This window comes from Haemaphysalis longicornis, unplaced genomic scaffold, assembly GCF_048455015.1.
Source record: "Haemaphysalis longicornis isolate Haplotype H1 unplaced genomic scaffold, Haemaphysalis longicornis Haplotype H1 scaffold_1, whole genome shotgun sequence".
Taxonomy (NCBI): domain Eukaryota; kingdom Metazoa; phylum Arthropoda; class Arachnida; order Ixodida; family Ixodidae; genus Haemaphysalis; species Haemaphysalis longicornis.
This window is the reverse complement of record NW_027526203.1, coordinates 465,323,991-465,345,111: the sequence shown is the minus strand read 5'-3', so window position 1 is coordinate 465,345,111 and position 21,121 is coordinate 465,323,991. Positions and strand designations below refer to the sequence as shown.

Below are 21,121 nucleotides of genomic sequence, written 5' to 3'. Positions count from 1 at the left end.
CACCCACACAGCTTGTTCGTGCCTGTCACGCTTTGGAAATAACACGATGGATTATGACGTATGTATGATGTGTGGTCACATGGGTTTAGGTTGTAGTATTTAAATGTGTGTCTGTTCTAAAAAAAACAGTTGTGAGTCAGCGCTGTGGTTTGTCGTCTCTTTTCTTTGTGTCCGTGTGTACGCCGCGCTACCATCAAGATGTTCGAAATCCAATACCAACTAGCCCAGTTGTCACTTCTTCTCAAGCTTGAGTTGTGGGAAGAGTAAATATGTTTCATTACTGGGGGAAACTGTGCCCGCAATCGCTCTCGATGCCACAGATATAGTCCAAGCGAGCTTCGACTTCTCCCTCGTACAACTTCAACCGCGCTCCTTCCCCGATAAACACAGAGGGGATTTGCTGAAGTCGATTCAATTTTCCCGCGATCGCACGGCTGGCGCTCATTTTGTTGGGACCTCTGTTTCTTAATGTTGCGCCTGGCGCTCGAGCCTCAAGAACCGCGAGACGGAGGATCGAGCTCAAGGCGTATTTTAAGTGCGAATGCACTTCTTAAGCGAGCCTGAATCGTCCGCCGCCGTAGTCCGCATAGCAACAGCTGCGGGTGCGCGCGCTCCTCGTCTTCCCTAGCAACGGGGGGAGATGGGCGCGCGCTGCCTGGCCGCGTCCCCATGGCTCATTCTTGTTGTTGTTCCTGCTGACATGGCACATACCCACGTGGGGGATTGGCCAGGAATCGGGCGTGAGAAGGGCTAATGCACCCGCTTAAAGGAGTACTGACACGAAATTTCACAGCTGAGATCCGCTCTAGCAATCAAGTACAACGACAACACAAATAGGTGTCTGTGAATAAATGCATCTTTCTTTCTTTGTAGTTGTGTGTGTGTGTGTGTGTGTGTGTGTGTGTGTGTGTGTGTGTGTGTGTGTGTGTGTGTGTGTGTGTGTGTGTGTGTGTGTGTGATCTCTCTTTCGCGAACATTACGGAACCGCGCAAATTCAACTCGTGCATTCGCACTTTCACATTCTTCCCCTCGGGGAAATGCGGGGAATTTTTTTTATTTACTATCGCCAAAATAACGCCCACGTCTATTTTTAATTAAAAGAACGCGACACGTATCCACGGATTACGAGGTTTAACCGCCGACGCTACACAGGCGATAAGGGGCGCCGTAGTGGAAGGCTCCGGATTAATTTCGACCACCTGGGGATCTTTAACGTGCGCCGAAATCTCGAACACACGGGCGTTTTCGCCTCCATCAGAAAAGCGGCCGCCGTGGCCGGGAATCGAACCCGCGTTCTCGTGCTCAGCAGCACAACGCCTTAGCCACTGAGCCACCACGGCGGGTAACGCAGCATGTATCATTTATGTATTCCCGTTTTGCCTCAAATATCTCTAATGTTTTCTTTTTGCTGAGCAATGCCCACAAGTATGAAGTATGCTTCCAGATTTAGTTCGGAAAACTTTGGGCCGGGCGGCTGGAACAAGGGACAGACCAAAATTTTCGCTTCTAAGTAGCCTGAGATAGAGTATATCACTAACAAGTGAGGCCGACATTAAGGAACAATGTGTCTTTGTAAGCTGGCTTTACCACACTGAAGACTGCAGTGAAGTTTAGCCGTGCAAAAAAGCTTCCCGCCTATCTGCTTGCTTGGCTGCAAATGTCGCCGAAAGACGACGGCGTCACGCCGTTCCTGTCGCGTCACACCCTCTCTCCTCCATCGCACATTGTGTCCTTCCCTGCTCCCACGATGAAATCAAGAGAAATTTGCTCGATTCGATTCAATTCTCCCAAGTTCGCACTGCTCGCGCGCCACCTGTTGGGACCTTTTCTTTTCACTGATGTTTGCTTTACACTTTACTTTTATGTCGCCTCTATTCGACGCCGTTTTAACGCGTATTCTTTTAATCTGCTGCGGAAAAAACTGCGCCCACGTCTATTTTTATTTTAAAAAAAACTGCTGCTGTCTGTTATGTACTTAGTTTTCACAGCTGAATATGCCCTATCTTTTCTTTTGTTGAACAATGTTGAGATTTATGCCGCATGCCACCAATTTTAATAGTTACTTGCTTGTCTGGTTTGTTCTTCCTGTTCAAGGTCTAACTTTTCACCGCCAGGCGGTTGGAACTAGTGACAGACAGTCCAAAATCTTCACGTTTGAGCAGCCCAAGAAATAGTGTATTCTTTTTAAAAAAGCCCCGAACGCGACACAGCCGCTCATGTTACCCTCAAATTCTAGGAGGATTGGTCTGTCCGGGAAAGTCCCCGCGAGGATCTGAAACACGAGAGCGTAGAGGCCACCCCGAGAATACACGCGCAGCCAGCAGCAAGCGGGCAGTTCGGCACCTCACAGCTTCACTGGCCATCCACTTCTTTACGGCGACATGGCTCCTGAATATAATTATTTATTAAATAATGTATTTCTTTAAGTATATCCACTGTGCCGGTTTTATAGGCACCGCCGCTTTAAGTCCGAAAACGTCAAACGTTCAAAAGACGCGCAAACATAAGTCGGAACAGCACCCCATCCCTCCCTGCTCCTCATGGGCTGCCGCACTGCTTCCGTAGTTCGTTGGGGTCCAGAGACATCTGTGGTTGAGAGGCGCAGGGACAGAGCAGTCCCTTCGGGCAAATGCCGTCTCAACGTGGCCGCTTTGCCGTCGCAGTGCCACGATCCGCAGGCGCTCGTAAGGTCTTTTCGTCACACCCACTGAGAGTACAGTAGCAAATGCTCCACACCCCGTCGGGGACGGTTACGGGACACGCTCGACAGCCCCGACGTCGCTTTGTTTACTGCGCGCGCCAAGCCCGAGATAAGGAAACACGGAAATGGCAGCACAGCCCCGAGTTGCGCGGAAATTGCGCAGCGAGCATAGGTTGCGTCAGAAATGACTGCACGCACTCGTTTTGCCCGCTCTAACGACCACGCGTATGCACACACAATGAACGACGCCCGTAATCATGCGAAACAAAGCGCGAAAAAACAAATGACCCAAACGTGCCCGCATAACGTTCCGCAAAAGTCGAGATGACACATGTGCGTGTTATATATAAGAATGAGGGAAATGAGGGGCTCGTTGAATGTAGACAGAAATATGGGTTGGCAGGTGAAGAAAGCCACGGGATAAAAAAAGGAAAATGTGGTATGTCGTTCGTTTATTCTTCTTGTAACAGGTATAACTTTCTGAAAGATAGAAAGAAAGTGGAGAAAACCGTGCCCGCCGGGTGGTATCAGAACCCACGACCTCCAGAATACGCGTCCGGTGCGACAGCCACTATGCTATCAGCGGGGCTGTGCTCCCTTCAACTTAAGTTTCTCTAGTACATATTTCTGTTAAGGTAATTGTTTCCGGCGCTTGCGGATGGTAGAATGCGCAACTCCGACTACTCGGAGTGAACGGGACCTTCTTTTAAACCCCCGGGGCGTGAGCGTCTACGACATGTCGGGAGCGGTCGACCAGCGTTGAACCCTATTAAGCTCCCTATGGCACCAAGACTGCCAGAACAGAAACCCTCGCTATGTATGTAGCGAATCAAAATAGGAAATGAGGGGCACGTTGAATGAAGACAGAAAAAAAAAAAACCCGGGCCATCCCTACTATCGGGAAACCTGAGGAGGGCGAAGCATGCAGTGTATTCAAAGATTGTGTATTAAACGAAGCAAAAAGATGACGTAGGGGCACATGTGACATACAACATTAATCGCACTTCACTTAAAACGCCCCATTCGAAGGCGAATGTAACACGATGCTGTCAGAAAATTACAAGAGGATTACAAGAGAGTAGTCTCAGGGCGACCAGCGTCAGTTCGTAAGCACTTACAGTGTACTTCGCAACGTGACCGTGGTACTTCACTAGCACGAACAGGCTGCCAACTGCAGTTTATATGCAAGTCAGGTAGCCAAGAGCACTCACGCGCACTTGCACAAGATATGGAATAAAGGAGAAGCCCTAGTGCACCCCATAAAAGCCGGGGCGAGGGAGATCGCGCGTCCCGCTTCCATAATGTCCTAGCCATGCTTTCGAGCGTCTCCGGAGAGCAAAAAAACGGGCACTCGAAGGCACCGCCAGCCATTTCTGCGCCCCGCAATATTGCAAGGCGCACTCGTAGGCACAGTAGGACGAGTGGCAGCGGCGCTCAGGGCGGCCTTAGGCGGTAGTGAGGCAATAGTAACATCAAAGCCACAACTATAGTAACACCAAAGAGTGACCAGCAGAGCAGCTACTTCACAAAACTTGTCTTCTCCTATCCTACCACCGGGCGTTTCAAACGCCAGTGAGCACCTTCCCCTTCCCAGACTTTCTCGTCCCCTGCAGTCCTCTCTCGCCACCAACTTCCCTCGCCTCCCTCACCAGCTCAAACTCGTCCTTCCTTCTCCCTCACACTTACTCTCTTCACCCTCTGACATTATCCTTCCTCTTTCCCTCCCGTTCACCTCACCACCTTGCATTCGCTCTCTATCCCGTAGGCCCCCTTCTCATCCCTCTCTTCCGAAACTTCCCCTCTCGCCATCTACCTCCCCCATTCACCTCACCACCGCCTATTCTCATTCCTCCTCCACCTCCACTGGCTTTCGACTACTACACGACCACTAGGCGAGGCGCTAATTCGACCGGACACCTAGATGCCCAGACACAAGTCCACTTTCAGTGCTTCCTCCGCATTTACGCGCACCCACATACGCATCGCCCCTTTTCCTGTTGGCGCTGTATGTACGTTTCCTAGGCGCATTCATATTACTTCGCCCTTGTGCGGCCACTCGATACCGCACCACAACGGCCGGGAGCGCAGTCGGTGCGCAGTGGCGCCAAGGAAGAAAAAATACTAGGCAGCACACCTCGGCGTCGCTTGCCGCTGGTGCGCGTTCCGATGGTTGGAACTTTCTGCCTCAAAGAACCACGCAGCCCGTGAAGCGTGCCGTAGTAGACGTCGACGAATGGCTGTCGAACTCACCTGAAGACGCGCCAAGATGTCGGAAACACGACCGTTTTGTGCGCCACGCATGTATTGGAGAACCAAGGAAAGCTTTCTGCAAGATTTTTTTTTGTTTTTTTTGAAATGCCGAGTTTAGCTCATACTTCTAGCCCAGATGGTGAAATGGTTGGTACCCATATGGTGTAAAACAGCTCGAACGCCGAATTTTCATTCCCGTGCAAACTGCTTTCCACCAGCTCACGATGTTTAATTGCGGGCAAAAATGCAACGACCGCAGCGCTTATGAATGAAAGGAATCGGACAGTATTACCGAACAGTCCTATGATGAGCATCAGTAACATTGTGCAGACCATTAGACTTTCTCTGTACAGCATAAAAAAGAGAGAGAGAGAGAGAGAGAGAGAGAGAGAGAGAGAGAGAGAGAGAGAGAGAGAGAGAGAGAGAGAGAGAGAGAGAGAGAGAGAGAACCTGTACACATCTAGGCGTGCACACTAGAACTGATAACCTGTTCATTAGAAGTACACGTTCCATCGGCTAAAGTATAAGCTTGAGCGTGTTGGTAATTCATTTTTCGGACAGTGCAAAAAAAAAAAAAAAAAAAAAAAAAGACGCAGGCAAGGCGTAGACGGCACAGCGCCTTGCCCCGTTGACGTATTGACGGCGTCTTTTTTTAGCGCTGTTCACAGATACATAAATAAAGCCACGGCATGGAGGTTGAACGCCGCACCCTGGTTGAGCCAATCAGGTGCGTAGGAAAGCTCGCATTTTCTGGAAGCTTTTGCACAGGAATGCGTGTGAACCGGGACGAGCATAGTTTCCGAACCCCGCCTCTTCTGGAGTGGCGTTGTTTTGCGCGCGGTCTTTCGTGACTAAGTCGTGGTGCACACGATTGCAGGAAACAGTTCGAAAAACTGGTTCTAATGTGTCTACACTAAAAGATATCGTTTGACGACTCCTCACCAAAAATAATCCTTCAGCATGAAAAATTTAATCAAGCTCACTACTGCTTCTTAAAAATGTTTAGCCCAAAAAACCACAAGAAAGGAGACAGGACGAGCGCTTGCCCCGTCTCCTTTATTGAGTACCATCTTTGGTTTTTTGCGCTAAACATTTTTAAGAATCATTAACCAACTAGCCCCGCCCCCCAACAAGTTTTGTTAAATTACTTGCTACCACTGCTATTTCGGAAGGACGGTTATCTTTTAGTCGTGAGCTGGACGTTGTTTGGGTATGCTCACACACGGCCACCAACTCGGGAGCTAGTCCATTCCACCAGCTATTTGAGCCGAGACCAATTCAGCAAGGCGACTACTCTTTGGATCTTTGCCCCACCGGGCCAGTACATGCGGCCTGGAATCGAATCCAGAGGAGCGCCCTTTAAAGGAGCCATGAAGAGAAAACACAAGTTTTTGTTTTATTCGAAAGATTAGGTGTTTCATAGTACCCCAAGCGCTTTCCCAGAAGCAAACGATGTGTTATTCACTGAGAAATAAGGCAATTTAAGCCAAAATTTTAAATCTCCCGCTAAAATTGCACATTTCGTCACGTGAACAATGGCGTCATACGAGCCGGTCCATGAAATAGATACTTAGTATGTCGACTCCATATAGCACCCACACGCGGGAGTCGACCGAGACGGCGGCCATTTTAAAAATACTAGTAAAACCTAGTGCACCCGCAGCCCTAGTCATGGAATCGCCTGATCCGGAGAACAAAACTCTCGCCGAGGAGCTCGGGCTTGCATTTAACAACCTCACACCACTTGAACGCTCAATGCTTCTAAGTGCACGAGCGGCAAGAGTTGTGGGATACGCGGTGGACGGGAAAGCGACCATTCCGCGATAGCCACAACAGACGAACGCCCAGCCGTCGGCACCGCTGCCTCGTCAGCCCCGTCGCGACGGACGAATACAGACTGGTACGTATGTGCCGTATTTTCAATTTCAGTAGCAGTATCGCTTATGCCAGTTGGCCGGTATCGTGCATGGAAAGCCGTTCGCTCGAGCTCTCTGCTCCGACCAGAAAGATTCGAGCGTCAATGCGCGGTGTGTACGGCAATTTTTTTCCCCAAGGTCAGAGCGCTTTTGACGAAGTCGGCGACGAGCGCCAGCATGTCCGGGTCCCTGCCTCGGAAATGAAGCGAGCACACTCGTACTTCCTTTAGCTCTCTTTCTCCTCCGTTTGCAAAGTTCACAAAACGTAGCCACTTGCTTCGCCGAGGTTCGTCGTTGGGCAGCACATGAAAGGAGATCTCACCGGCGGGGATGTCGCACTCCCTCGACGATTTGCCCGTACTACATGGGCATTTCAAAACACAGCATGGAAATTTCATTGTAAAGTACTCGAACAAACTGAAGTTTTCAGTGGTTGTAAACTGTAAACAAGCTCCAACCTAATCTAAGAACGTTGACAAGCTCGTAACGACAGCAGCAAGCCTGTGCGACGAGTGGCACTATCTCGTTGCTGCTCTGTGTTCCTTACTCCCCTTGTTTCTATTTTTACCTTTGCTGGTTGGCGATATGACGGCCAACCTCCTGTGAAGGGATTACGATACCAAGCAAGGTCGCGGCTGTGCGTGCTGGGACGGTTCGTTGGCCCCGAAGAGCCTTGTACCCGAAAATTCGTCTGCGCGACGGTGGCGACGGCGAGATGTCGAGTTCGGCTGGCGGTAGTTTCGTACGCATTGGCGCACACGCTTGCGTGTTCGTTCGGAACTTCAACCGTTTACTCCACCGTTCTTTGTCATAAAAAGAATGTCCAGTATGTTTCACGGGCATTTAGCTCGCTATGCAAACTGTAAGCCCTGCCTAACATGCGTTTGCTTTTGCCGGCCTCCGCCAATCGCAGAGCATTCTCGAGTGACATCATAGGTTCTGTTGCGAAAAATGAGCTGGTGGGTCGCATGGTCATTTCCTTGTTTCCTAATTATGTAGCTTATTTGAGCGAAGTTTGCGTTATAAGTGGTGTCGTTATGGTTCTAACGAGGCAATCTTTCGAATTTTCTCTTCATGGCTCCTTTAACACCAAGCGGTGCCTGCATCCTCAGGGCAGCGCGTTTGCAGTTTGCGGCAGCGTGGACAAAACTGCTGTTACTCAACGGAATCGAAACAATGGCGGTGTCGAAGTTTAGTTGGGCGAAACCAGGAAGGACTTTACCAACAGCTGCGAACATCGATTCAATTGTGCTGTCGACGACCACCGATTGGAACCAAGCTTGCACATATCGCTGACGCCACAGAGGCCACAAATCCTAAGGTTGCGGTCGTACCTGAAAATGTTCATATTTTGGGATTTAACGCGCCGCAGCAACACCTGGACTATGAGGCGCGCCGTAGTGGAGGGCTCCGGTTTAATCTTGGCCACCTGGAGATCTTCAACGTGCGCCGAAATCTCGATATACGGGCGTGATCCCGCGCGTAGACAGCAAAACAATCTAAACAGTGCAACATGAGTCTCTTCGATTTTCGCGATTCGAAGAAAATCACGAATTCAATACAAGGTACAAATGCGAAGCCCCCACTTTACCTCCATCTCAAGACAGGAAAAAACGTAAGGCCAAAAGGTCGCTTTAAAACTCGTTTTCCGCTCTCGTCGGCGCACTACTCTCGCGTCCGTCGCGGGCGGCCTGCTGACCCTGTACACACAATGTGAGGGCAGAAGAAGCAGTAGGCGGGAAAAAAGAAGGGGGAAGGGGTACTGAAACCACGTGGCCTGATCGCCCGAACTACTGCAGCAGCGGCACTAACACGAAAGTGCTCCCCCCGTTATGGCCGATATCGTCGTTTATGGCCTGGCACCCGTCGACGCCCGGCTTCCGACGCACAGATGGGAACCCTAAAGGACCAATAAAAAAAGAGCAGCGCACAAAGACAGCACAGCTCCGTTATGAAGTGAATTCCGGGCCCCCGCATAACGGCAGCTAAATGACCGAGAACGTTTTTTTTTTTTTTTTTTGTCTTCCTTCCAACTCAGTCGACGTTGCTCGGAATAGGAGGTGCAGTCCTTCTGAACGGGACAAAGTTCGCTTTTTCATCTGCGCTCACGAAATCTGCGAACCGGAGGAAGGTTGGATTAAACTGCTCTGCGTTCCAATCAACAACAAAGGAAACACATCAATACATCTGAAACTAACAGGCAACGAATTTGATAGAGCCGACACACAATTCGGCACGTAGGTCGCACTGTTCCCACATCCCGACTCGCATATAGGGCAGCACCTGTTCCAATATGACGCGTACTCAGCCCAGGCAATACTATTTTGCATCACAAAACCACCGAACCCTCACAGTTTATATACGACACTCAACGGATTCAGTGCGCTAACCTCTTAAAGGTCGGTGCGCTGCTGTTTCTGTGGAGACGTGTCAGGTCTCTTGGCGCCGAACAGGCACCAGGATACCTGACACGTCTCCACAGAAACAGTAGTGCGCAGACCCTCATGAGCTTGGCGCATTCAATCCATTCAGTGTCGTATATAATGTTGTGGTTAAGTCGGTTCACCGAACTCGATGCAGTTTGATATGAAGGGGTACACTAGTGTGCTTTAAAATATTTTAACAGAAACCTTTATTCTGCAGTGTACCCCATTTTTTTCGGAAGGGGGGGTCTCCGGCCTACGTCACGATCTTTCCCCATATTGTGAACAGCCGCTTAAAGTGCCAATAAAGAAAAAAGAGAATTGGTCTGTGTAAATATATTACCTCGCCCTACTCAATTACACCCCCTTTCGCCTCCCTCCTCACAGAGAGAGAGAGAGAGAGAGAGAGAGAGAGAGAGAGAGAGAGAGAGAGAGAGAGAGAGAGAGAGAGAGAGAGAGACTATTTCCGGTCAGACTAAGACCTATTGGTATTATAGTAAGCTTTGTCAACGGCCGCGCGAACCTTTATGTGAAATCGACCAATACGGCACGCTCCCTCAAAGAAAAAGGCGGAGTTGCTCATGGCTTGGGCGCCATTGGACAAACTCTGCAGCAGCGTGATGCGTGTAACTCTGCGCTCACTAGGTGGAGTGTTGGAACGCTGCCCTACGCCGTGTTCGCACGGCTGGGCCCCCTATTCTGCAAAGTATCGTTAGAATGCTACCACTTAACGTAGTTTACATTGAAGCAGGCAAAGACAAAATATTTTGTTTTCCTTTTCTTTTGTCCGCCAATTCAGATAACGGCAGATCAAGATGCGGAATAATTCTACCCAAGCCCGTTATAGCTCATATTAGCCACAAGTTAAAGTAAACATCGGCACACAAACTCCTGAAACATAAAACGTCAGAAGCATACTTCTCTTGCGACCGCTGTATTACACACACGTACACCAATTCCTCCAGTCCGCGCGCACCTTCGAAGGGAGCATCCGCCTCTGGTGCGCGCAGATAAGGCCCCAACATTCGGACTCCATGACTAGCGAGTGCATTGAGTCACGGCCAACGCTCGCTGGGAGTCGCCCATTGACGCGCTAGCCGGCTGCGATTACTGCGCGCGGCTCGAATGCGAGCAACACCTTTGCGGCCCCTAAAACGTCAACAATACACGCCGGAGGGATTATCGACCGACCGAGACAAAGCGTGCTTTCAAACCGCAACACAGGGAACGAGGCGCAGAATAGGAGCACGTTCCGAGAAAGCCTTTCAGCTCGGGAAATGGCCAAGGCGGTTGCTTACCTAAGTTGCTTTCGGAGCTTCCGTCTGCTGACCACGACCAAGAATTTCGCTTCAGTGTACACCGAGCGCCCGACAATTCGCTCAGCGCAGTCTAAAGGAGGTGAAAACAAGAACATCGAGCACTAAATATAGGTCAAGCAGCAGCTACCGTCACCATTTTTCCCCAAGCTGGTCACGAAAAGACGGGAACACGATCCCAATTCAATGTATAGCTTGTCTAGTCTCACTTCGGCTTGGAACCGATGACAACAATCCTTTGTGAAATTAGTCCTACCAAACAAGAATAAACTACCAAACAAGTTCAAAAAGCCCCAGCCTACAAGTTAGAATAAAGTAGCAAGAAACAGATTATTAGGAACGAGTTCACGCATTGTTTTCGTGAATTAGAGAAATGCATACTAACACGAAATATTTTATTTTCACAAGAACGATTAAAGCTCCTCATAATTCTTTTGATCAAAGTCTCAGCCATTCCATTTTTTTTTTGAGAGAGAGAAAGAGAGGGGTGGGGCGAGAAGCCAGCAGAGCAGCTGATACAAATAAAATGCTTATTAGAAACAGCTGGCAAACTTTTCAAGCTTGTCTATATGCGAGGTCAAGGGTTTGAAGACCCAGCTGCGCACTCCCAATTACAGTATTACTGAGACTAAAAATTATTACCGCCATTTTAAACTCCTCAAGGGCAGATTCACGCCTGTGGCGCTAAGCACACACCGTTTATGCAGAAAGCCTCCTAGGCTTCCCGAGCAGGGAATGCACAGTAAATGCGCGTAAAACAGTCGTGCGCCACCAACCAAAGAGCAAGTGGCAAAAGCTCGCCGATATTCCTATTGATACAGATTGGCAGCGCCGCACATAAAGCACGCAGCAGCTTCGAGGCTTTGGGCCCAATGACGATCGCGCGAGGGCCGCAGGATAAGCACAGCTGTCGAAGTTTGACGCATGCACGTGCCCCTGTGTTTGTGGCGCATAGTGACTGCATTCTTGCCAGATAAGTGGCCACGTCACGGGAGTGTTTGCTAAGCGAGATGCAAGCAGCCACACGGCTTCAACATCAACAAAGAGCGGCGGCCCCTTTGACACTGAATAAAGACCCTCCGGAAGCCCAATGATGCGACAGGGGAAGCAGGTGTCTCGCTACGTCTGGACAGACATGACAACGTATACGGGGCACTGTTGGCGCCCACCACAAGGACATGCATCCGGCTGACCAGAGTTCACTACAAGCCCTCATTGCTCGGTTTTTCTCCTGCCTCTGTAGCCTGGCAGAATAACGGGTGGGGGAGGAGAGGCAGCTCAGCCAAAGCGCCGCGCTCAAACGGGATGAAAGGGGCGACGGCGGTGCCATCAACGTAAGCATATTGCGCGGCGGCCCGAATCGATTGCGCGCTATCTTCGCAGCGAAGCACCTCGAGCAGCTTTGGGTGGAGTTGGGCAGACGTGACGGACGAGCTGCCGCCCCAGCGTGCTCCACGGCAAGGTGCAGTCACGTGAATGGAGCGTGGGGGACACAATGACCTCCTTGAAATCGTGCATTCATTTTTTTTATTATTATTCCGCGAAGGCAGCACCGAGCGAACGACTTCAGTGACATGTTCCGAAACAGAACTGAGCACGGCAGGAGCAGAAGCGTTTAAGGGCTTCGGATTTTCCTGTACTGCGACAGGACACACGCAATGCTGCCAACGATAGACATGCTTTGTACACGGAGGCGGGTACTCACAAGCGCCAAACGACTCCGTCGCTATCCCCGTCGCTCGCAGCCGTGGACCAACCGGTGGGACGTTGTAGGTTCGGACCTCGATCGTGGACTCGTTCGTCGGCCGCAGGCAGCTAGCTACATTGGAAAGAAGGCGAAATGCACACGCCAGCGTATGAGCGACACTTTGGTGCACACTAAACGGCGCGTAAAATAAATGCTGGATCGGGCACTAATCGCTTTGGCGGCACTGAATGCCCAAGGGCCCAGTGGGTTTCCAGCGTACAGCAGTGCAGTTCAGGTCACCCTTGACGATCCATAGATTAAACAGTATGTGTACAAGGTCAATGAATAGCTTTTATTTCCAAACTAGACCAAGAGTAGAATGCACCATAGGACTGGTTTCTACACTGCACTCTATTGTTAAACGTGTCACAGAAAGCATTCTGACTGACTGACTGATTGATTGATTGATTGATTGATTGATTGATTGATTGATTGATTGATTGATTGATTGATTGATTGATTGATTGATTGAAGGGTCTAACGCGCCGATGCAACGCAGGCGCTGAGGTGCACCGTAGTGGAGGGCTCCGGATTGATATTGACCACCTGGGGATCTTTAACGTCCACCGAAATATCGTACACACGGGCGTTTTTGCTTTTCGCCTCCATCAGAAAAGCGGCCGCCGCGGTCGGGAATCGAACCCGCTACCTCGTGCTCACCAGCACAACAGAAAGCATTCTGTTGCGGGAGGCCCTTGTTAGAAAAAGCACGTAAATTGTAGCTTTAAAATTTCTACGATCATTCTTCTCGCATTGCTCAATGAACTACACAGATCGAGGTCCGTAAAGGTATATCCATCGAGGCCCCAATGACTTAAGAGTCTTAAAACCGTCCTCGATATGGGTGCAAGAAGCACCAAAAACGCGAAGCCCAATCTCGATGTCGCTGAAAATAGCGGCGAGACCCTCCCGGGCTCTGCAGGGATACTTATCGAGCACCTTCTTCTTCAGCGAAACACCAATTCCCGTGCACATCACGACGACAAAGCACATTCAACTGCCGCGCCAATTACCTGCTGTTTTCGGAACCGAGGCGCAGCTGCAAAGGTCTTACAGCACAGATTAAGTGTCGTTGGCTTTTGGGATACAGTGAGCATTGGCGGGCTGTGGTGCGGCGTCGCGGTTGCTCCGAATGGCTTAAGAAAGAAATAAAGGACGAGAAGTGGAACCTGTGGGCTGGACGCAACTAAGCTGTCCGCGAAAGTTGGGACGCACGTGTCATTGCGTACACCTGTAGATGCTAAGTCAAAACGTTTGCCTTTCTGATACATTACAGCAGCTTTCTCAGCCTCAGGCTTTCAGTTTTATACTGAGTGCCCACGTACAGTCGGGGAACTTATTTTGCAGACCACGCGAGCGCGTGGCAAAAGCCACCGATGCGCGCTCTGGAGGCCCGGCGCCTGTTGTCGAGACCAGCGCGGCGCGAATGCGCAGCCTGTTTTACTCGCAGGCACACCGAATTTCTCCCTTCCTGCAGCGGTGCTGCCAATGGTCACTCAAGCACCGCATAGCGACGCCTTTGTAGCATTCCTTTCTTCCCGATGGCACATTTGGGGCATAACGTGACGATTGCGAGGGCTTTGTCGCAGGTGCTCCTCGCGTCCTGATAAACACTTGCGCGGAATGCTTTATTTGTTTGTTTGGTGCTTTATCGTTGATAGACGATGAGACAAGCGGCTTGCGAATGGCGTCGCCGAATGAAGCGCGTTCGAAGGAGTCTTACGGTACCGCGCTACCGACGACGAAATGCGAGCTATATGAATAGCGAACCATTATACACCTTGTTTATTTTGTAATTTGGCCACTGAACATATATTTCAGCTCACTCTCCGCTGCCCATAAAGTAGGCGATTTGCAAGTTTTATAAAATAAAATATTTCGGTGTTGTTGCTGCCTAGTTAATTACATTAAATTATAAAAATACTTAGTCACATAAATTGTCTGTTCGCTCTGCTCATCGCATTCGTAAAAATGGCACCTCGGGTTCCCATTGAATGCCGCAAAATTATTCGCTACCTTTGAGAAGCCGTTTCTCAAAGGGAAGTTTGCCGGCTTACTAATAGACCAAGACATTCTGTTATCCCAGGAATTCATGCTTACTGGGATGAATTGCTTCCAAGGCCCGAGCCGTTCTTAAAGGTCGGCTAGCATTGATTCATTATGAGGTTTTAACGCACCGATACTACACAGGCGATTAGGCGCGCCGTAGTTGAAAGCTCCGGATTAATTTTGAATACCTGGGGATATTTAACATGCGCCGAAATCCCGCACACACTTGAGCATTTTCGCTTTTCGCCGCCATTAGAAAAGGGCCACCTTGCAGATGCCCAGCGGAGCGGAAGGACAACATTAACAACAAAACCGGAGGACAGGCTGATTGTTTTTCAGTGGTTGAACATCCGTTCATTAATGGCACAAACATTCGGAAGGCCCTAAGTAGCGATCAGTATTACGGCGAAAAGTAGCGAATAATGTTATGGCATTGTGCGATGGGAACCCGAGGTGCCGTTTTGAATAATGCCGATGCGCAGAACGAACAGATAATTAAAATGAGTATGTCTTTCAATCATTTTTAAGTAAGGAAGTAAACATTAAAAATAAAAGAGGATTTATTTTATAAAACTTGCAAATCGCCTACTTTATGGGCAGCGGAGAGTGAGCTGAAATATATGTTCAGTGGCCAAGCTACAAAATAAACAAGGTGAATAAAGGTTCGATATTCATATAGCTGGCATTTCGTCGTCGGTAGCGCGGTGCCGTGAGACTGCTTCATACGCGCTTCATTCGGGGACGCCGTACGCAAGCCACTAGTCTCATCGTCTATCAATAATAAAGCAACAAACAAGCAAATAAAGCATTCGGCGCAAGTGTTAATCAGGACGCGAGGAGCACTTGCACCAACGCCTTCGAAATCGTCACGTTATGCCCCAAATGTGCCATCGGGAAGAAAGGAATGCTACAAAGGCGTCGCTATGCGGTGCTTGAGTGACTATCGCAACACCGCTGCAGGAAGCGCGAAAATAGTCGTGCCTGCGAGTAAAACAGGATGCGCATGCGCGCCGCGCAGGTCTCGACAACAGGCGCCGGGCCTCCAGAGCGCGCATCGGTGGCTTTTGCCACGCGCTCGCGTGGTCTGCAAAATTAAGTCCCCGACTGTACCACCCAAAGATTGTGCGCTTCCAGATTTTCGCACGCGCGATGTCGCGTTATGTAGCTACCAAAAGCTTTCGACATAAACGAGTGGAAATAAAACGATTTCTTCGAGATTAAAAGAAATTCTACCTTAGCTGAATTTCCGATTACCTCAGTTACGAGGTTCTACCAGGGACTAGTCTTAACGCAGATGGAGATAGGAGAGATTTTGGAAGCGAAATGTTAAATTCTTAAAAGCATTTCTATGCAGACTCGGGGAGGAAACTCGTCGGTCAGGCTGTAACGCTTGACATGTCACTTTTGCCGCATAACATAGTGCTCATTATAAAGGGCCCTAGGGCCACGACATTTATGTACACGACCGTTCATGTTTCCACCAAAATTTCTCTCCATCAATGCATTTTTGTATGATAGTGAAGCCGACTTTAAAGGGAGTTGGTGTGCAGCGCTTTCTAGGGAAGCATGGAGTCTTATTTATTGAATGAACTGAGGGACAAGGCCTTCATGAACTCACATCAGGCTGATTGCAGTTCCCATAAACATGTCTTCTCAGCAATGCATGTGTGCGCAGTAGTAAAGTCGACCCTAAAGGGGCTCGGTGTACAGCATTTATCCGACAGTCCCCATTTGGAAGGGAGATTCTGAAATCCTTTTTTTTTCATTTCGCGAAACCTCGCTTTTATGTAAATGCATAGCATGTTAGTACAGTTGCCAAACAGAGCGTGCACCATCATTGATCATCAGTGATGTGCTCTCTCTGGTTGTGAGGCGCAGCCTGCAGGGCTTGAAAAGTCCAATTTGTTGTGCACGTATGAATGCCGGGACTGTCCACAGCGTAAATGAATTAAAGACAGCATGAAGCGCTGTAATACGGCGCGGTTTTAACACAGTCGTTCTTCTCGCTTTTTTTTTTGTAATATAAATACACAGCATTTCTCCCAGATCAGAACTCACAACGAAAGTGTCGACCTCCTTGCATCCTCAACAGTTCTAATAGCTCCAGCGTCAAACCCTTTGAGGTGCGGAGAGACGCGCGTAAACATCGGCGCAACGTAATCTAATCACTCCTAACGAGTGCACCAAGGGCTGCGGCTCCAAAACAACAAATCTGAGTGATGTGAAGGGCACCGGCCCGATATAATCAGCCGCAAGCCGTGCAAGGTGCCTGCCTATCATGGCCCAACCTTCGAAGGTAGCCCATTTATCTGCTTTCGTACCCCCCTCCTTCCGGGAAGATGACTGGAGCGCCCTTGACAGGTTGATAAACGTCTCCCAAGAAACAACGGCGCCCCAGGCATAGACGGGAGATGACGCCAGTCTCGGATCACCTGCGGGCCATAGCTGGTGCATGATTGTACCAGAGCATCGAAGGACTCTGGTTGTACAGTCTTTGTCAAAATTTTGTGGGCCACGGTGACCGTGGCCGGAGCAGGCGCGCGGCCGTGCAGGGGCGCTGCGCTTGCCACTGTCGGCTGGTTGCGCAGCTAAAGAGAGCGAGGGGAACTTTTGCTCTTGCTTTTGTATTGTGTCCGGCGCGACAAGCGCTGCGCAAAGTACGTGCGCTGAAGCGACGGGAGCCTGGTCTGAGAACCCGGCCCCGCTGCACTTATCGCGCCAGCCATACTACGAAGGGAAGTGCGAAAGTTCCCTCACTCTCTTTAGCCGCGCAACCAGCCAACAGCGGAAAGTGCAGCGCCCCTGCTCGGCCGCGCGCCTGCTGCTGCCACGGTTCCCGTGGCCCACAAAATTTTGACAAAGACTGTACCTTTTTCTCGCGTAACAAGAAAAACGCACACCAAATACGTCCCCTCACCCCGCCCTGCGCCACCGCAGCTATCCGGATAGGTACACGGACAGATGCAAGTGGTGCAACATTGCAGCAGCCACACTACAACATATGGTCTGGCAATGCCCCAATAAACCACGGGCCTTTAAACAAGTAATACATATAAGTAGTGAACAGTGGGAGGCCGCACTGCTCAGCTCTCTTCCCGAGATACAAGCTGCTGCCATCCAACTGGCAGAGGACGCAGCCAGGGACCACGGGTTCCTGACCGCTGTGTGATGGGACGAAGATACCGCACATTTTTGTACGGTGCATTCGTTTAAAAGGGATGACAATAAAGTATCTCTCTCTCTCTCTCTCTCTCTCTCTCTCTCTCTCTCTCTCTCTCTCTCTCTCTCTCTCTCTCTCTCTCTCTCTCTCTCTCTCTCTCTCTCTCTCTCTCTCTCTCTCTCTCTCTCTCTCTCTCTCTCTCTCTCTCTCTCTCTCTCTCTCTCTCTCTCTCTCTCTCTCTCTCTCTCTCTCTCTCTCTCAACCGAGGAGCGTCTTTTTCTTTTTTCTTTAGTGCATCGTGCGAGGGCGCCGGATCAGAGAGACCTTTGTCATTTAGCTTAGCGAGTTCATTATTAGTTTCGCTTTATTAAAAGTTTTCCACAAGTACCTCATCCTTGCTTTTAACGAATTGCCGTTTATAACGAAGTCACTTTCTCGCATCGAGGGTTTCGTTATGCAACGGGGATTCACTGCACATATTTTGCTTTGAATCAATCGCATGAGGGTGCTAGAATACGTACACTCTTAACAAAAAAGTTCGTAAAAGGGTAGTAACGGCTGTATTTACAAACTCCTCACGGAGTTTACTACCCCCAAATACGGTACGTAGGTCCTACCACTAAGTGTGGAACCGTTACTAGTCTAGACTGTGCACTTGGTAACTGCAGCTGGTTTGATACTAACATTCACTGAAGTAACAAATTCTATGAATTATTGAACATAATAACTACAGCTCTTTTTCCACACCAAATCACGATTAAAAAGTTTTTGCGAATCCACATGCTGTCTTATATATGCTCACACTACACTGCATAATTCTAAAATTATCGCTATTTAATTTTTGCGACAAGCCCACCGACTCTCTCAGGGAACTTTCCGCTGCTGGCTATAAAAGCAAGGAGAGCAGATGTATGTCTAAGGTAACTAAGTAATACTCGCTCTCCTCGCGCATCCCAGTGGCTTTCTTGATCAATTCAGTTGTTGATTGTCCACGTGTGATATGTGCGTGATGAATGTGCCCATGTCGCGCTGCGCACTCAGCAGATCCACACTGTTACGCGTAGCTTTTTACTAGGTCATGCATGACCAGTTAGTAAAAGCAACTAGTCAATACTGGGACAAGTAACTGGTTAGTGTTCTGTTAGTAAGTGCGCCGACCTTTTTTTTTTTTTTTTAGTGTAGACCTTCACGATTTCGCTACTTCATTTTCAGTTCTTATTTTTAGATCCCTGCGACGGACAATGGTAGCCAGATCAATACCCATATTGGACGACTTTATGTTTCGATTTGGTTACATTTCTTTCGTTTTTTTTTTCTTTTACAATGATATACAATGACATGAATGGAACGATCAGATCTCCCAACTTCGCAATTAATGCATTTTCGCGCGGATGCAAGGGGCACTCGGCAATGAATGATTACGCATTCATAACAATTTGTTGCTTTACAAGGCGTGAAAATCTGTGCATTCGGTAGCCCGAAACGAATACGTCGTCAGCTTGCTGAAAGTGAGCGCTCGCTTGAAACATGCACATCTTCGACAACTGTAGGGAATCTATTGTATAGGGAATCTATCGTATAGGAAATCGCATCTAGGGCGTCTTATTACAACACCACAGTACCTTGACAATGGTCTCTGTTCAGGTGTCGTGTTCACAATACCATCGATATTATGCAACTTTCTTTTGACGCTTACGAAAACCGGTAGGTATGGATGGCAACGGTTGGAAAGTTTTTAAAAAGTCCAAGATGTTACTTTGAAGGGACAGACAACCGATTTTTGTCAGCTATATGTTACCTATCCCAAATGAAAGGGCATCCCTGAAAACACTTTAACGCGAAACGGTTTTGCTGATAGCGCCCAAGGACTTTTTCAATCGAAATTTTTAGATCTACGAGCCATACGTGTCCTCCTAAAAATAATGCTGGCAACATAATTTTGTCTGCATACATATATGTGAGATGAAAAGCGGTATTCAAAAGACTTGTCCCCAGCTAAAAAAAAAAAAAAATCGTGAATTGCAGGCTTTCTTATTCCTTTATATGTTTTTTTAAACCATTAGAAGCAGCCAGCTGTATGTATTGATGATATAGTATGACAGACTCTATTTTGCACGAAGGCGTCATCTGTTGGGATGGACGAGAGGCAGAATGCTGGCTTCATGTTGTGGAGGCCGGCAGTTCGATTCTCACTGGGTGCGTCCCTTTTCTTTTTTTTTAAGCTGCCGTTGGCGTTTTTGGAAACTTAAAACGAATACTTCGGCATAACAAACGCCCCTGACTCAGGCAGAATCGTCAAACAACGTACAAAACAAGCAGGAAGCTACTTCACTGGTTCTGTTTACCGAACGCTGCTGTTGTGTTGATTCTGGGCATGGAGGTTCAGTTAGCCACACTGAGAGCAACCACCGGCGGCGGGCGGCGTGTGTTTAAAAACTTCAAAAAGAATCTTTAAAAATACATATACAATTTAAACTTATACAAATATTCGTGTTAAAACGTTTTCAATAAGTGAATGAACGTTTCAGCAGTTTCAGTAACTGCAAGGTTTGCGGGTCACGTGACCACGACAGGTAATGTATGTCACATTTGTACACTACAAACTGCCACCTTTCAGATTTCGGAAAGGTTAGTGCCAAATAAAAACATTTCCGCATTTACTCATAAATTACTTGCGGTTACCCCACTATATAAAATGTTGGCTTTCATATGAGCTAGAGAACATATACTCGGAAAAAAAGCGGTTGTCTGTGCCTTTAATAATCCATTTATAATTTTAGTAGCTTTATGATTCCTCCAAGCGTCAATGCTAATATTTTCCGATGTATGACAGGCGTGAACCTAAAATGTATGTTATTCAGCAATGACAGCAAAATGACGAGCGAAAATGTGAAAACTGCAGCTTACATCGTTCTAAAATGACGGCCTCCAAAGTCCGCCCCGGAACGCTTCGTGTAGCAAGTTTCGAGTTCTAAAAAGAACAGGCTAACTTATATGAAGCAGTCATTAATTTGGCGTATTCCACTTCAGCATAGTTTGCAAAGAAAGTATTAAATGCATCATAAAATATTCTCTCATTTATGCAGCATCAAGGCCGACCAGAAATGCAGTGCAGGTAAACGCGTAGCACGCCGCTGCTGCTCGATCAACAATATCTGCACTTGGTGGTTTTCTTTGCGGACGGAGACAACTGTGGATCAGGGTCACCATGTGAAATATGAGGCATATTAAAAACGTTCACCAGCCAAACTCAAACGTTCGATCTCATGTGAAGCCACCACTGATTCCACTAACTCAAAACGAAACGCTTACCATAAAATGTTACCACACGTAGTTGCGCTGTACTGAAATGCACCCTCCGTATCGCCGAGGGACGGCTCACGCAAGCTCGGGTCGGCAGGACGATGCGCGACAGGTCGTCGTACTCGGGCGACGTGACCGAGTCCGGGGCATGCACTGCTGCTCAGAGCCGCAACACCCCGGCGCGTCCAGGGTGTTCCTGACAGCGTTCACCGGGCCGGAGTGAACAGCCGATAGGCGCCAACCCGAAAGATGCGCC

General features: G+C 48.8%; 1 protein-coding gene across 4 annotated transcripts in view; it reads right to left on the bottom strand.

Moving 5' to 3' along the window:
- The window catches only part of LOC144156196 (band 3 anion transport protein-like), a 217,898-nt gene that overhangs the window by 171,256 nt on the left and 25,521 nt on the right, over positions 1–21,121 (bottom strand). For 3 of the 4 annotated variants that reach the window (XM_077688066.1, XM_077688072.1, XM_077688068.1), the window contains exons 2-3: positions 12,312–12,425; positions 10,589–10,679 (exon numbers count right to left, since the gene is read on the bottom strand). The gene's annotated coding sequence lies outside the window, so the exon portion shown is untranslated. The remainder of the gene's footprint in view (positions 1–10,588; positions 10,680–12,311; positions 12,426–21,121) is intronic. The other variant, XM_077688067.1, reaches the window with a different exon arrangement.